This window comes from Chenopodium album, chromosome 12 (assembly GCF_948465745.1).
Source record: "Chenopodium album chromosome 12, dcCheAlbu1.1, whole genome shotgun sequence".
In the NCBI taxonomy this organism is placed as follows: domain Eukaryota; kingdom Viridiplantae; phylum Streptophyta; class Magnoliopsida; order Caryophyllales; family Amaranthaceae; genus Chenopodium; species Chenopodium album.
This window is the reverse complement of record NC_137845.1, coordinates 35,372,074-35,390,503: the sequence shown is the minus strand read 5'-3', so window position 1 is coordinate 35,390,503 and position 18,430 is coordinate 35,372,074. Positions and strand designations below refer to the sequence as shown.

The 18,430-nt window shown below is 40.7% G+C and overlaps 1 pseudogene; it reads right to left on the bottom strand.

Annotated features, from left to right (window-relative positions):
- Nucleotides 1–2,306: 2,306 nt before the first annotated feature.
- LOC145573519 (small nucleolar RNA R71) lies at nucleotides 2,307–2,404 on the bottom strand (annotated as a pseudogene).
- Nucleotides 2,405–18,430: the final 16,026 nt, after the last annotated feature.

Below are 18,430 nucleotides of genomic sequence, written 5' to 3'. Positions count from 1 at the left end.
TATTCTTGGCCTAGTTTAGGTTTAAAGCTCGTGTTGCTTAGAGTTTCTTAACCGACGCTCAAGATTCCAAACTTTTCAACAACGATTGAAGGTTATATCCATTAAATTCCATATCAGCTTGCCTAATGGTATTGCAATACTGACAAAAATCTGCAATGTGAAGATTAGGGTCTTCACCCTTAGCTCCACCGAATTGCTTTCTTTCGATCATCGTAATGAATTGGGGCTTGATCTCGAATTGCACTCCATCAAGAGCCGGAGTAGGAGTAAGATGTGGAAAATCCGTCAGGGACGCCTGCGAATAATCGCTAAGCTTGCGAGCTGAAGGAGGTGGTGGTGTCGTCATCTCTGGGGGTTCCAAAGGTGGATTACCTTTAGAAGTGTCTCGTACCTATCTGTAAAGGTTCTTCTGTCTCTGAAAAGATCGTTCGATTTCAGGATCGAATGGAATGTAAACTGATCTAGAACCACTAGGCATAAACACAGAACTAAACAAACAAATATGAGAAATTTGTCTCAAAGAACTTGCGTTCTCTAAGACTAGAAGGAATAATCTAGACTACAAAAACAATCAGAAATAAAAATAACACAGTTTCCTCAGCAACGGTGCCAAATTTTGACAGGATAAAGTCGTATCACCTAGTCAAAAATAATTCCTAAGTCCTCTAACTATGCATATAGGGAAGAAGGGTCGAACCACGGGGAAACAAATCAATTTATTCCTAATTAAATTAAGTAATCTAAATTATTAAGTAACTAATTTATTGGTACGTAAAGAACTAAACTCTGAAGATTAAAGTTTTAGAAGAAAATCAAATAATAAAAGCCTAGTTTATAGGTTCACCAATAAATAATATCCCAGGGTAAAACACAACAATCAATCATCAATGCATTAATTAATCAGATCATAAAGGGCTTTCGGTACGTATTACAATCACAGAATTAATCTACCGGTATTAAATCGCATCTTTCGAATCTTGACTTAACCATTTATAAATTAACCTGCCTATTGAAACTAAGCCTAAACATCAATTCTTATCTGTCTAATCTCGAATCAATATTGCAAAACTCATACAATTAAACCAGGCCTAAGCTAATTGCATAGCATTAAATAAATTAATAGGAAATTAATCAACCATTGACAATCAACAATAATAAATTACCCCTTCATATTATTTATGGATCCCCACAACCCTAGAAAATAATCTACTCACACATAATTAAATCTAAACTAATCAAAGCAATTAAGCAAAATATGATGAACAAAATTAAATAATTACTGAAATAAAAAGGGAAGAAATTGTTACCAAAGTTAACATATATAATGAATTGAATAAACCAAAAGTTGTAGAGAGATAAACAAGAGAGAAGTTTAAGCTTAAGAGAAGATTAAACTAATGAAAAAGAGATAATTGTATCAAAAGCAACTAAAACGTATTTATACAAAACATAAAATTCCTAATTAAAATCTAAGTAAAAAATCGCCGGAAAATAGCTCCATGACACGGCCCGGTCAGGAGCAGCACCGCCCATCCGGGCCCGCCTTTTTTATCCTTTATGCATCTCTCGCGCCCAGTCGGGCGCGAGACAGGGCAAAGAGTGCTTCATTAACCTTCCGCCCTGCCTGGTCGGGCGCGCCTCAAGGCAAGGTGCCTAACCGAGCAAGGCCACTTGGGAAAGGTTTGGCACTTCGATTGGGCTTTGATCCTATGCCCAATCTAGATTTCCAGTTCGGGACTTGAATACTCGGTCTAAATGCCTCGGTTTCTTCAAAGTCGAGTCCTTACTCATCAGTTTGGTGATTCCAACCGGCCTTGCGCTACGAAAGGTGGTCGTACTCATCCAATGCTCGTAGTTGCTCAAAATAATCCTGGGAAAAAGCTCCAAAGGTGCAATTTCCTATAAAACATAACCAAGACTACAAAAACGCTAGAAAGCACAAATTAATAATAAAAATGGCTCTGAAGAGCCAAGAATACTCCTAATTATGACCAAGGGACGGGGGTAAATCACTATATAAAATAGACATATCAATTACATTGATAGAAAGACGTCAATTTAGTGGTGCAAAGCATGAGAGTCCCCTCAACCATCTCAAGGAATTTGAGAAGCATTGCAATACTATTAAGGTGAATGAGGTTACTTAAGAGTTCATTCTACTTAAACTTTTCCATTTTTCTCTCATTAGACTTGCTCTAGAGTTGTTGGACAAGGAGGTGAAACCAAACTCTTTAAGGACATGGGATAAAGTGATAAAAGAGTTTCTATCTCTTTTCTATCCACAAAAGAAGACGACCGAAGCAAGAACGCTCATTCAAAGCTTCAAGCAAAAGGGGAATGAGAGCTTATATGAGGAATATGAAAGGTATAAGGAGTATCAAAGAGAGTGCCCACATCATGGGATTCCCACCTATCAAATCATCCAAATTTTTTATGGAGGTCTAAGCCCTCAAGGAAAATCTTGCTTAGATGCCGGTGCCGGAGGTCCTATCATGAACAAGACGGAAGAAGAGGTGGTGGACGTAATTGAGGACGTAGTGAGACTCTACATGGGTTGGCAAGAAGGTGAGAGATAGTCGACAAAAAAAAGTGGTTCTACGATGTATTCGATCGACCATCTCAATGCCATCAACAATTTGTCCTCACAAATTTCAAACTTGGGAAAGGAGATGACCTCGATCAAAGAAAAGCTTGAGAGTGCTTCGTCACAAGCACCAATTCTTCCTTCCCACAATAAGGGGAGATGACATCTTCTAACTCAACTCCTCCTTCTACTTCAAACAATATGTCAAATGGTTGTTTATTTTGTGATATATGTGGATCATATGATCATGATGCTTTTAATCGTCCACATGCTTTTAATGATTGTGATAATGTTGATAACAATGAGTGTGAACAAGTGAACTTTTTTTCAACAAGTGAACTTTTTTTCAAACAACAACAATGGGCAAAGATTTGAGGGATAAAGGAACTATAGGAATAGGAACTTTCACCAACAAGTGAACTTTGATAATTATAACCAAAATGGAGGTTATAGAAACCAAGGAAATCAAAATTTCCGAGGTAACTATAACAATCAAGGCTATAATAATCAAAGTCAAGGTCAAGGGTATGGAATCCAAAGCCAAAATCAAGGTTATGGTAACCATCACCAAAACAATGGCCAAAATCAAGGCCGGGGTAATTGGAGCAACCAAAATCGGGATAATTTTCAAAACAACAATTAAAGGGGACCCCCACCCGGATTTGCTCTAAGAACTCAAGGCAATGGTGATAATTCTTATGCCCAACATTCATCTTCTAGAACTACTTTGGAAGAAATCATTGAGAAACAAACAAAAATTTTGAGCAATTACATGTCAGTGAGTGATAAAAAGTTCAATGAGATGATGACACACAACAAAATGCTTGAGACACAAATCACCTAATTGACAAACACATTGAAGGAGAGTACTAACCCTACCTCTTTACCCTCTCAAGGAGTTGATACTAAGAAACCGATGTATTCTATCACCACTAAGAGTGGTAAAGTGCTTGAAGAGAGTATTTCTAGGAAGAGTAAGGAGGGTGAGAAGGTGAGTGATTCATGTGGGGAGAAAGAACTTGATGTGTCAAAGAAGGAGAGTTAAGATGCCAAAGAAAAAAGTGAAAAATAAAGAAAAATTGCATGAGGATGTAATTAAACCCAAACTTCCATATCCCCAAAAGTTCTTGAAGATTAAAATTGATGAGCAATTTGGGAGATTTCTTGATATACTTAAGGACGTTCATCTTTCTATCCTTTTTACCGAAGCTTTGACACAAATGCTAAGATATTCTAAGTTCCTTAAGGAAATTTTGAGTGGAAAAAGAGAGTGTAATGAGGTTTATTCGTTGAAAGTTGGGGAGTGTTATAATGCTTTTATCCACAATGATTTACACGAAAAGATGAAAGATCAGACAATTTTTCAATCCCTTGCAAGATTAAAGGAAAAATGTTTCAAAATGCCCTTTGTGATCTTGGTGCTAGTGTTAGCATAATGCCTTATTCCGTTTTTAAGAAGCTTACAATTGGCCGACCTTTCTATTAAGTTTCCCAAGGGAAGAGTTGAGGATGTCCCCCTCAAGATAGGTGAGTTTACAATTTCCCGTTGACTTCATTGTGCTTGAAATTGCGGAAGATGACAATATACCTATTATCCTAGACAGACCATTCTTAGCTACTTCGGCTGCTTTAATTGATGTGAAAGGTGGCCTTATTACATAGCGTGTTGGTAATAACAAGGAGAGTTTTGAGCTAAAGTCAATGCATGAGTCTTTATCTTTTATGAAAGGTATCATGTGTATCAATTCATCTCGTTCTAATGACAATTTTTCCATGATTGTGTCTTCTACTTACGAGGTTCTTGTATCTTGTGATGATGTTCCTATAAGTGTTGAAAGAAAGTTAGTTAGTGAAGATAACATGAAGTCCTCAAGACTTGTGGATGAGGATGTGATTGAGATCCCTTCATGGTTTGAACTTTACCCAAGGAAGGTTGAAGATGACTCCATATGTGTTGATGGTGCAAAACCGTCTACTACGGGGAGTAAGAAGACAAAGAAGAAAAAGAGAGCATTCATGAAGAAGAAAATGAAATTGAAAAAAAACAAGCTTGAGTCGGAGTTTTCAAATCAAAAGAATGCATATAAGAAGGAAGTGGAGTTTTCAAGGAGTGGCATGAAGTTTGACCCCTCAATCGCTTTGGACAAAGTGGTTTTCTTTGATCCTCCGTGATTTGGAGGAAGGGTCGAGGTTAGGAACTTAAGCTAGCACTTCCCGAGAGGAAACCCGGATTTCTAACCTTTTCTTTTGATTTTATATTTCTTAATTTTCTTTAACTTTCTTTCCTTTCTTTCACTTGTTTTGTGTTTGGATTTGTAGGTTGTTTTCATGGGAATTGGACCCCTTGAGCGAGCATAAGCATAATGAGGAGTTTCGTGATTGATGATGAGAGTGTGCTCGATTTTCTTGAATTTTGAGTCCTATGGATAAGGTAATCAGTGAGGTGAGTTTAGAAAAATTGTGCTTTATTGTGAAGGAAGTTTGTGCTTGGTGGGTTCATTATGGTGCTCTCATTAATTTGGGATGTTGAACCCACTGTCAATGCATTTTGAAACTGATATGTTTAGTGAGTTCAAAAAATCTCGGGATGATAAAGATGCATAGAGACCATAGTCGAGCTCACCAAGAGAAAGAAGAAGCAAGCAGCAGGGGAGCGCAGGCGCGCAGCCACCCAGCACGGGCGCGCGGCCTACGTGCGCGGATGCGCACCCTCGCTACGCGGCCGCGCAAGTGCCTAGCCTGCAGCTTTTCTTCTTCTTTCTTCTTTCTTTCCCTCATTTCCCTCATAACCTCACCAATGCACGCACACCCTATCTCTCTAACTCACGAAACCCTAACCTCCTAACTCTCAATCCTTTACTTAAAACTCCAAACTTCCTTAAAAATTCATTAAATTTCCACTCAAATTTCACCAAAATTACAAAAACACATACTAATTTCCTCCATTTCTTTGTCTCCAATATTTTTCCTCCATTGAAGAGCAATTTGGGGATTTTCGGTTTGAAGGAATTTTGGGCTCTAAAATTGTTCAATCTTGCTTCTTGTACGGTATAATCATTTTCTCTACTCTTATTTTGCATAATTACATCAATTTTAGTTGAGAATTTGATTGTTCATACTTGTGAATCGTAGTAGTATTGTTTTTGTTAAATACGGTGATTAATTTGATAATTTGGATGCTTATATTTGTTTTTTGCTAATTGAATTTGCTTCACATTGTGTTGTTGATGATTGTTTAGCATATTTGATAATTTTTGGTGGCTCTTTGAAGAACTTGGAATTTGAGAATCTTGGTAGTAGCTTCGTGATTGTGTGGTGGTTTGTTTGAAAGTAGTGTGGTATTGTGGTGATTGGTATTGTGATTGTGGTTGATTGAGGAGCATTTGATTGGTTTTTGGTTGATAACTTTGTGGAAAAAACATGTCAAAAATCCTGAAATTACTTACCTCTAAGAAGAGGGAAACATAAGTAACAATCGAAGAACCCACTCCCTCAAATTCACCCTTGCCTCAAACACAAACACAAACTAGCAATGAACCTTTATCACTACCCAAACTACGTTTTGCAAACCCAAACCATAAACCACTCTTTGCCGATTTCAAGAAACGAACCCTAAAGCCCTCTCAGCATTACCACCAAGGAAGCTTGGTTAAGTTGGGCATCGATGAGGATCTTTGGGTTTTGTTTGACAACCTCCGGATCGGTAACTTTGTCAACACTTGTTACCGAACGTACCTTAAGCCAACAAGAGAGTTTCTTGCTTCACTCTCTTCCACTCTGGTTGGTGAAAAATATTATCGAATCTCATTTTAACTCCTCAATGTTGAGCAAACTCAATCTCTAGCTGAATTCAATGCGGCACTTGATTTCAATCCAGGTGCGGATGTTCTATTTCCCTAGCATGAGTTCTTCAATGGATTTTCCCAAAATGCTTGGTGACATGACATTTCGGATTTGAATGCATTCACCGCTCGTTAATCTCTAACTAGTGACATCATCCAACCTTGTCTTTCGGTTCTTCATATGCTTTTGGGAATTGCGGTATTCCCAAAGCAAGATTTGGGTAAAATGTCAAAGCTCAAATTGGTTGTTCTTTGATTGGCCACTAGAGAGGCGTGGTGAGGCAGGCTAAACTTGGGGCACATTTTCTTGAGAAATTGCATTGATATGCATGGGAAGAAGTCGGGAGATATTCCTTGTGGTAGCATGGTAACTAGATTGGCTACCAAGCTCAGTTTTGGACGCTACCTCGCTTCTTGCACACCGATGGGAGAGGCTAATTCTCTCTACCTCGACATCGCTCAACTAAGCAAGTGCAATTTTTGGCAAAGAACGATGATGATGAGGTATATGATTGGTTGAGGAGGGGTGCTCATTGGTTCTATCTTCCTAACCCCTCCTTGACTTCCCTTCACCGGCATGCTCCCAATGTATAGATTGTCCCCTCAAGAAACCGCCTTCCCGATGATTATGAGATGGAGGATGTTCTTAATGAAGAGCAACAATACTAACAACATCAACAACAACAACAACAACCTCAACAACAACAACAACATCAATTCTCAAACCCCGAAATGGAAGCCTTGAGTGCTCAAATGCAAGGCATGCAACATTGCATGGAGGGGATGTGCGATCTACAATCAAATGAGAGGCATCTTTGAAATGAAACAAGGTGTGTTTATTCAACAACAACTTTATGATGCTAGTGTTAACCGTGGGGAGATCACCCCCGCGGTTAACTATCCATACTTCCCTCCTCAACTCGATCCCGTGTCGTCTAGAGGGGGTGATGGGAAGCCAACATACCCATATTGGCAAGGACCTCAAGGGTCTAACACCGAGACTCGCACTTTTTCGGATGAGCACGGTAACTATTATTACCATGTGCCCGGTGGGAGTGACTATAAGGGTGATCTTAACTACCCCTATGTCGACCCCACCCATCCTTTACCACTAGCATTGCCCGATCAATTTACTTCCTTGGCCCCTTAGCAACAAAACAACTTTAGGGGCCACTATGGTTGGCCACCCGGTTACACCAGGGGATGGGATCCTTATGGTCCCCCATCCGGGTTCTCCTATGATAGGGATGACAACAATGATGATGCCGGGCCTAGTGGTAATTAGTTCCCCCTCTTTGTGCTTTTTCCTTCATCCCTTTTGTTATGTGATTTTTTGTTTTGTATTGATGGGATGTTGAGATGTATTTTTGTCTAGCTTGGGGGAACTTTATTCTTGTGGAAATGACTCAGTGGCCAATTTTGTTGTTGTTAATATCTTTGATCTTTAGTGCCTTGATGCCTTGTGATTGCTTGTCTTGATCTATGGTTGATGATGTCGAGTGTTGTTGTTTTCTATGAATCTCATGTTTATCTTGTTGAGTATCTTTTTTGATGATGATGTTGAGATGATTGTTTTATTATGATGTGTTGATGATGATTTTGCTCCCTTAATCCAAATTTGGTGGTATACCCATTTCTTCGCGACCGCGCAATATGAGGAGAGGGCGTGCCTGTACAGGTTCTTTATGGACGTCTAACTAACTTCTCATTTGTTAGTTTTACTATATAAATATTTTTCTTACTTTTTAGAGGGAGAGGAGAATTAGATTTGTATTAGAAATCAAATAGAATTAGATTTTTGAAGAGAGAAGCTCAAATTTGGGGAAGCTTTTGTTCTTAGATTCTAGAGAGAGAAACTTGGTGATTGATGATTGCTACTTCTAATCTTCATCCTCTTTGATTCTGATCAAAGTTTTGTAAGAATTATTTTCTCTTTAATACAATGTTAGTGTTTGATCTTTGATACATTGTTAAATTTCTAGTTGATTGTTTGAATTGATTGTTGATATTTTGATTACAATGTTGATGATGAAATTGATGATTTGTTTAGTTTGGTTTCTCAATTCTACAATGTGTAGTGAGTAGATCCTTTGCTAGGGATGTGGTGAAGCATGTATGAATGATAGACTATTGCTAATTTGGGGATTTTGATTGATTTGATATTGTGATTAAATTGGTTGATAGAAATTGTGCATGTGTTTGATTTGTTGAGGAGTTGCTAACCTTGATTATCAGGCTAGATTGAATTGTAGTTTTCATTGATACGACACATTGATTTAGAAGCTACTCTTATCGATTGAACTTGACTCGTGACTTTCCTTTGATAGTCATTCGTAGAGACCACTAGTTGTACACCTAGGAAATAACTTTTAGAGTGTTTTATATTGCAATTACTATTTTCACTCGCAATATTTGATTGATCAAATTCCTATCAAATTAGCATGTTTATCGTGAATGCATGTGGATCCTAATTTCCTAGTAACTTGATATTGATTTCCATTTAGAATTTGTTGTGTTGATTTGTTTTTATTTTACCAAACCAATTATTCAATCTTCGGAATAGCTTGACTTAAGACTATGCCTCCATTCCTTTGGGTTCGATTCGGACTTACCCCTATACTAGGAGTAGGTTTGGTTATAAATTTTGTTTGATTGAAGGAGTTTTAGAATCCAACAACCTAGAATTTCCCTTCGTCAAAAAGATGATGTTAAATCCAACGAAATGTGTCTTTGGTGTTGAGCTCGGTAAATTTCTCGGATTTTTTATTGATCAGCGCGGCATTGAGGCCAACTTGAGAAGATTCAGGCGGTCTTAGACATAAAATCGCCCATAATCATAAAATTAGTTCAAAGGCTGACAGGCTGTTTAGGCGCACTCGAATGATTTATATCAAGATCAGGGGATAAGTGTCATTATTTTTCCCAAACTATCAAGAAGAAAGCTATGTTTGAGTGGATAAAGGAGGCCGAGGAAGCCTTCGTACAGTTGAAGAACCATTTGCAACATTTCCTCGGCTTGTTAACCTGCTCAAAGATGGGAAGCTAGACATGTACCTTACAATTTCAGATCATTGCTTAAGTGTTGTCCTGTTTGCTGAAAGAAACTGCCATCAGATCCCCGTGTATTTCATAATCCATGTCTTACACAATGCCGAGCTTAGGTGTCCATCCATAGAAAATTTTGGCTTGGCATTGTTCATGGAATCAAAGAAACAAAGGCTATACTTTCTTGCTCACTCGATTGTGGTCTACACGGACCAACAGTTGAAGAAGTCATTCACAACATTGGAGGTCAGTGGTCGAATGCTTAAATAGGCCTTAGAGTTGAGGGGTTTTGATATCACTTTCGAACCTAGAAAAGAAATCAAGGGTCAAGCCTTTGCAAACTTCTTGGCTAAAATGACACGGCCGCACTTACAGCTAGCATGGGATCAGATTTGGAAAGTTTTTGTGGACGAAAGCGCAACGGCGTCCGATGTGGCGCCGGTATCATTTGTTAATCTTCAAAATGAGGTAAGTTTGAATATGCTTTAAGATTTCAATTCCAATCCTTTAACAACGAGGCCAAGTATGAAGCCCTTCTAGCCGACCTCAGAATGTGTAAGGCGGCCGGGGTAACAAAGATTGATGCAAGTTTGGACTCCCAGCTAATAGTCAGCTAAGTGAATGGTGACTATGAATCCAGGGAGCCGACCATGATGAAATATCTTCTGATGGTGAAGGATGAGGCTGAGAGCCTGGAGCACTTCACGCTACAACAAGTCCTGCAATCTGAGAATCATCAGGCAGACGCACTCTCCAAGTTAGCCTCCTCGACATCATGTGATACTACAAGATCCGTTTTTTGGGAATTTAAGGAAAAGAGAAGTATTGATGCCGAGCCAGTATAAATTATTGACAAAAGTTCCACATGGATGGATGAAATTATCTCCTATCTGAAGGATGGAATTCTTCTAGACGACCCAAAAGAGAGTTGGCTGATGAATAGGAGGGAAACTTGGTTTAAAATGAAAGAACGGGAGTTGTTCAAAAAAGCTTTAGTGAAACCATATTTGAAGTAAATTACGCCGGAAAGGGGGCATGATGTGCTGGATGACCTTAGGTGAGAAAGCTACCCATTTGGGGTACTACTGGCCAAGCATTACAACGGACGTCATGCAAATGGTGAAAAAATGCGATAAGTGTCAAAGATTTGCAACCCTTATTCATCGCCCGGCAAATATGTTGTCGGCCATAAGTAGTCCACTTCCCTTTGCAAAATGGGGCATGGACATCTTGGGGCTGTACACTATTGCCTCCGGACAAAGATGTTATGTGTTAGTAGCTGTAGACTACTTCACAAAGTGGGTTGAAGCTGAGGCCGTCCGAGGAATTAAATGGAAAAATGTGTCAACCTTTATTTAGAGGAATGTCATCACTCATTTTGGCGTTCCACAATCGATGGTGTTCGACAATGGACCTCAATTTGAGATCGGCCAGCTTAAAGATTAGCTGAGCGACCAGGGCATATTACACAATTTTGCCTCGATTGGACGCCCAAAGGCATATGGTCAAGTTGAAGCATACAACAAGTTGATCTCCAACGGTATCAAGCGGAAGCTTGAAAAAGCGGGCGGCCTATGGGCTGATGAGTTGGTTAATGTGCTATGGTCCATTCGGACGACAACAAAAAGCTCAACAGGGGAAACCCCATTATTTCTAGTCTATGGCATAGAATCCGTGCTCCTAATTGAAATGTACAAACCCACTCTTCGAGTAATTTTATATGATGAATCGGCCAATTGGGAGGCCATGAAGACCGCCCTAAACTTCCTTCCAAAAGCTAGGGGCAATGCGGCACTTAGACATGAAATTTATCGTCTAAGAATGACAAGGGTGTACAACCGCAAATTGTGTAAGTAGTTACTGAAGATTGGAGACTTGGTCATGAGAAAAATGGAAGCGGTAGGCCGAGCTAATGAAGACGGAAAGTTAACCCCGAATTGGGAAGGGCCTTACCAAATCAAAGAAGAAGTGCGAGATGGTACCCACCATCTCGAAGCCTTAGATGGTCGTCCTATTCCTCTTACTTGGAATACGAACAATCTGAAAAAATATCATGTTTAAAGTTTTGTACTTAGCCAACTGTTGTTTATAAAACTAGGTCTAACGACCAAGCATGGTAATTAAAGCTGTACAGCCACAACAATGTAAATTTGACGTTATTAATGAAAAAGTCAAGCATTGTTACTAACATTCCTGCAATTTATTTATCCATTGTTAAGCAAAAATGTCAAATATAATAGACAATAAGGTTGCTTGTAGTATTGTTGTTTGGCCTCCAAGTGAAGTCAAGCATAGAAAATGCAGCCACCCAAAAAGAAAAACAAAGTTTCTTGAGAAAGAGCAGCTCGGCCTAAGAAAGGGGCATGTTAAATCGGCCAAGTAGGATGTCTAGTTGGGGCATTCCATATCTAAACAACTCGGCCAAAAATGGCCAAAAGATTAAACAATCCATCCGGCCTCATAATGGTCGAACGGATGAGCATCAGGAAATCCTAACAATCGCCTAAGGTATTTTTACCCAAGGAAGGGCAAGGACATGCCTAGGCGTACGAGCCCAGCGATTACTTAGAAATTTCCAAGTTGAGAATATACTTGAAATTTCCTGGGTGCTCCGAGCAATAGCATCAAAGGACAATTCAAACAAAGCCAATAAAGCGGTTGTACATTAAATGTTCATTCGGCATTCACCTAGTCTATGGGCAATCATTATTATGATTTGATTAACTTACTAGTCGTCATACCCTTTAAGGTATAAAATCTACTAAGTTAATCAAACCTCTTGCAATATGGACTAAGCAAACGCCGAATGAAGGGGCATATCCCTAGTAAAAAAAAACATTCGTACGCAAGGGCATAAAACACGAAAAAATTGCTTAAAATTGCTTAGTATGAAAATCGAAAGAAGGTTGCGTAAATTAAAGCCGCTCAAACAGGCGACAAAATTAGCAAATATATTATACAAGACCGCTTTAACATGTGGTGGAAAAAGTCTTCAGCGAAAACAAAAATAAACAAACATAAAGCTTAACAGCTGTAGAAGAAGAGGAGAGTTCTTCACTTTGCCGCCTCCATTGCACCATTGCCTGCGGCCGACTGACCCTCCTTGGCCGCATTGTCGGTTTTGGCCGGCTCTTCCTCCCCTTCCTCTTCCTCTTCCCCACCTGACTCATCATCATCACTTTGAATGGGGGAAGGGGTTTTGACGAAGGGAGAAACAGGCATCCCCGCGGCCTCGCATTCATCCTTCATGATAATAAAGTCCAGCTGTCTAGTGAAGCACTCCAAGTAGAAGCCCATTTCACTAACACCCACCATCATAGAGAAGGCTTCCTCAAAACTGTTCTTAAGGCTAGTGATGGCCGACTGTTCAATTCAGATCATCTCCTCACGAGAGATTGCCCGGGAGCCTAGAGCAGTTCTTTCATCTCTTTCACCTCTTTCTTAAGGCACTCTGCTTCCCAGTTCTGCTCGTCTTCGGCCTTCAGCGTCATCTCCAAGGGTTCCCTGCTACTCTCTAGCTCGACCTTGAGCTTCTCTAAAGCCTCAGCCGCATTCTTCCAAGTGGCCGCTTGGGAGACTGCCTCATCTCTCTCCTTGGCAAGAATCTCGTTAGCCAACCGCTCTCTCTTAAGAGCATCGCCCACTTTGACAATGTCCTCAGTCTGTCTCGCCGCCTTTTTAGTCACGACATTGAGAGCAGTCTCGTGCAGGATCCTCTCCAGCGTTAGCAAGCTAGTGTTCTCGTCCTACAGCCGCCGGATGTCATCCCAGGCCGCTTGGATCTCACGTCTCTACTGCGGACGCCAGTATTGGAAGACGAAGAGCCTAAGGAGAAGTTGAGAACGAATGGAAACAAATCAGTATAAGAAAGAATAAAAAAAAGCTTAGTGTTGAAATTTGAAATAAGCTTAGATACCTCAACGCAGCTGTTAACCATGGATACCTCAGAACTTATCTTGAGTCTTGGCCGGGACAACCTTAAGCATGGCCTCCCGGATAGCCTTACGTTTGGCCCCTGTCAGTGAAGAACCAGGAAGTCGGACGTCCATTTCCTTGGAAATATCAGCGAAGAACACAAGTTAGAAAGTTTAAAATAAAAGCTAACTCCCAAAGTTCACAAGAAAGGGCTGAACGAGTGGTTTCCAAGAAAGTAGGGGGTGCTTGTGAACGTCCCTCTTGTGTAAAAGTAGACGTAGGTTGTTGCTCGTCCGCTTTGGGCGGAGACAGCTGCCCCTAATTAGTTTGGGAACCTGTTGGCCGAGTCCCCGAGTACTCGATATGCGGAGACGAGTTATTGCCGACTGTTTGGTTCAGGGATGACTTTTTCTCTCCGTCTTTAAGACGGTCTCATCTTGGGCCACTTCAGTCGGCTGTGGCTCCGAGGGCAGGGAGGCCCCACTAGGTGTCAGCTGGAGTTCTCCTCCTTTAGGTTTCTCCTTAGCAACTCGCGACCTTGCCTTGGTCGCCTGTGCCCCTAAGGGGGTCTTGGACGCAGAGACTTTGCGAGAGTTGGACGACCCCTCGTCCTTTGAAGCGGACGCCGATCGCTTCCTCGCCGGCTTCGGGCTAGCTGACTGAAAATTAAAACCAAGGAAAGAAAAGTTAGAATTGTTGGCCGAGTAAAGAAGTAATGAACCACCTTTCCATCAAGATCATCTCGGCCATCCGAAGATAATCTACCATGTCCGAGTAGAAGTGATGGGAAAGATCACCCCAAGCATATCAACTAGGCCAGATGGAAGAAAATCAGAATGTCCGAACAAAAATGAGAAGGATCTCCTTCAAAAAATAGCAGGTCGGACGAAAAAAAAAGAGAAGGAATGAACTGGAAATGAGTTCGTACCCCCTAAGCTGCCTCGTAACTTTGCCTCAGGAGCCTGTAGCACTCTAAGTTGAACTCGTTTATGTCCACCTATCCCTTCTGTTTGCGGTCAAGCTGGGATATGGCTTGTTCTGTCAACAAAAAAAGAGCAAAGTGTTATATTAAATTTCAAGATAAAATATGTTCGAAGGGGCATGACATGAAAATCCACCTGGGTCATAGTTTTGGAGCAGGTCGAATGATGACATAAACAGTGGGACCTTAAGCCAGTCAACTAGGGCAATCCACTTAGGAATGATGGGCTCCTGCTATCCGCCCCGATATTCTTTCTTGAATTTAAAGTAGTCAAGTTGGTCGGCACGGTCTACGTGGACAGGAGTCCTGGTCAGCCGATGATCTCCCCATCCGAGCTAAACAGGCTCGACATTGAACCTGTTCATCTTGCGATTGAACCTCCTATCCTTAGCCTTGATACGATAGAAGTTATGCTTCCAGTCACGCTACTTAGACATCATGTCCGGGACCACCAGGTAATTCGAACAAGTGTTTAGAATGAACCGACAGTCTAAATCAGCCTTCAGCCGCACCATATACTGCATGGCGCAGAATGCCGGGTAGTTGGGGGTGAAGCCCTTCCTAAGGCAAGTCACCAATTATTTAAAAATATTTTCCCAGTTGTTCGGCTCTAGCTAGAACATAGCAATTTGATATTTAGCAGATCCTAGATAAATTGGTAAAGAGGAAAGCGGAGGCCAACCTCTAAGGCGGCCCAACCAAACAATTCTCATTGCCTTGCTTCCCGCTACGACACCGTATCTATTCAAACTGCTAACTAAGATTCGGATTTTCTACCAGACTTCAAGTTCCTTACCCGTTCTAAAAGATAAAAAGGCATGTCGAATCCCAGGGTAAGATCCTTTTAAAAAATCTCCTTATTTCTTCACCGCTGGTTCTCGCGTAATTTTCTTGAAAAGATATTATATCACCGTGGAAAACTTGAAAATGCCTATAGACGTTGAAGCCTTGACATTGGGCTCTAGGGTCCTTAGAAGCGACCACCGAATAAGAATGTCTTGGTGGCCGAATTTGGAAGTCTTTCCCCATCTTGAAGAATCTCTCAAAGTTCTCAAATTTGTTGTTGAGGAAACCAAGGATTGTATCACCCACAGGGTAGGCGTATGGTCGTCAAAGTTCACTTCGTAGCCACACTCGGTGTCAAGGTTGTCAGCTCCCTGATTGGTTGGACGAGGTTCGGGGGCCCTAGCCGAATCAAAGTCGGAGGACAGAACTCTATCTAGCACAGCTGCCTCGGCTAAGCTACCTCTAGTCGAGCCCTGCCCTGGCTCGACCATCACAATGCCCTCAGGCACCAAAGGGGCCTTGCCCTTGTATTTCTTTCCCCCTTTACTCCTGTGATTTCCAAATGGAGCTTTACGGGGGCGATCGACTGGCTCAGCGATATGAATGCCAGTTCTAGGCATGGATGACTCGGTATGTGGAGAGAGGGGTGGTGGTAAATTTTGCCCGGACACCACAGAGGACCGTGGCAGATTTTGGACAGCTGGAACAGCGTTCGCTCGAGATGAAGAACAATGTCTCTCAGAAGAAGGCAGCTTGGAGGGCATTAAGACCGAGTTGGTAAATTGAGAATGAAGAGCATCCAGATTTCGCCCAAACGTAGAAGTGCTTAGCTGATTTTGGCGCTCCTTGAAAGAAGTGGTCACTTTGACCACCTAGCAGGCACTACCATTAGCAGTGGTGTTTGTGTTTGTGGTCTCCCCATCTGTATTACTCGAATCCTTGGGGACCATAGGATCTACCAGGCTACCGTTTGGATTCCTGGCAGCGTATCTATCGTACGTTTCCCTTGTGCGCGCCATGCTCGACTGCAAGGACAGAGAAGATTAGGTGGGGTGTGTTGGTACGCACTAGAAATGGACCCACTCCATAAAGTCGAGGACTGATGAGTGACATTTATGGCAGTCATAAGATAATTTTATATGTAGTTTTATTCTCATTTTAGCCGTTTATGTCATGTTTTTATAAAATAATGCTTGCTTTGTGTACTTTTAATGGTTTTGTTAACATTTTATGCATTTCTTTGATTTTATCTCGCTTTCCATTTTGTTTGGCTTGTCTTGTAGGTGTGTCGGGATTTTCCAAGGCTCAAATGTCAAGGAGGAAGCCCAACGCAAGCATTGGAAGTCAACAAAACCCAGTTCAGGAAGCTAAAGTGTAAGAACACTAAGCTAGAAATCAAGGCATGTTTTCTTGGGCAGGTTTCTTGGGCAAGACTTTATGCGTGCCCAAGCATTGAAGGAGAATTTAAGAGCTTTGAAGAGAAAAAATAAGATGTGTTGGGGAGGCCAATTTACTTTGCCACACACTTCTCTCCTACCCGAGCAGCTCCTTGCAAAGCACGCGGCAGAAGGCGCCGTGACACGGTGGTTGGCAACGCGGTGCAGCAGCTACCACCGTAGCGCATTGCAAGCTTCGTGGTGCGGCAAACTCCTGAATCAACGACAGCTAGGCCAGGGAAAGAAAAGCTACTCGGCCAAGCTGCCAAAGCAACATCTGGGTTTGCTCGGCCAGGCATCTTTGCCTGCCCAAGCTGATGTGCCTTCCCGAGCAGCTCTGTTTTGTTGTTTTTTCGCCTTCTTTTTTTCTTATAAATAGCTCGGGGCTTCCCTTTGTAATTTAACTTTAGACTTTATTTTTCTTCCTTTCTCATATTTGTAGCTTAGTTAAGAGCTTCTCTCTCTAGTTTTAGGGTTAGTTTAGGAGTAGATTTAGAGAGAGAAAGTGAGAGATTTCAATGGTTATTTGAAATATTGAAGATTCAAGGTGACAATTGTATTGAAGATCTCAAAATCAATCAATGAGCATTTCTCACTCTTTCTCCTCTTTATTGCTTTGTTTAATTACATTATTTGATTTGGTTTTAGTGATTGATTCTTGATTAGTGTAGTTGTTCTTAAATATTTATTGATGCTTGATTCCTTTTACTTGCTCGTTGATTAGATGATGATTCTTGAGTAGTTACTTGCTAGGAGTGGGTAAAACATGTATGATTGATGGATTGAGATTGATTTGGGGATTAGAGTAGTTCTTGTGTTGTAATTAAATTGATTAATAGAGGTTTGCATGTTTTCTAGTTTGATTGGTGTAGCTAATCATGATGCTAAACTTGATTGCATGATTGAATTGATTGACATGACCACTTGATATCAATTTGATCATAATTAGTTGAGCATTTGATTATGTTTCTTCTTATTGTTTAGCACTAGAGAAATCTAGGTTGGAGAGTATGATGATGATCAATTGAATGCTCCTAATTGCTCCTACTATTTGTCTTTACATTGCTTGCATTGCTCGATTCCTTAATTATCTTGATTAATGCCTGTTGATCCCCATTCCCTAGTGTTTCATTTGTTTGCCTCTTTGTTTTGGTAGTTGAATAATGTTACCTTTTCACCTTTGACTTCGACCTAGCTTAGGCATTTATTGAAAGCATTTGAACATAACCATTCCTAGTGGTTCGATCCTTGACTTACCTCTATACTTGTATTTTGGTTTGTTTAAGTGATTATAAATATTGTTTGTATCTAGGGAGGATTAGTCAATGACCTAGTTTTCCCCACGTCAAAATGGCTTCGTGTCGGGGATCGATATTTATGTTTGAGTGTTTTTGATTGCTTGAGTCTAGGTATTTGTATATACCTTTCTTTTATTTGATTTTTGTTTGTTTTGTGAAAAAAAAAATGGCACGTCTCTCATTTCCTCAATAAGACAATGAACCTTTGATGAGTGTCATTTATGGCACTCATTTAGCCTCTTTTAGGATGAATTTTGATTGCTTTTATAACTCTTTTATCCCTTTTCCTTTAATTTTATATGACTTTTTCTCTAGTTTTTTCTTTCTTATTTGTTCTTCCCATTTTCTTGCATTTCTTATGTTTATTTTGCTTTTTCTCTTTTATTTGTTGGCTTTTCTTTGATTTCAGGAGATTGGTGATGTCTAAGGAGCTCAATGGCCTTTTCTCGGGATTTTACAAGGCTCAAGATGCAAGCCGATCTCCCCCCCCCCCTTGAAGCTCAAGTGCTAAGGAGTGCAAAGTCTAAGTCTTCTAGGCCGCG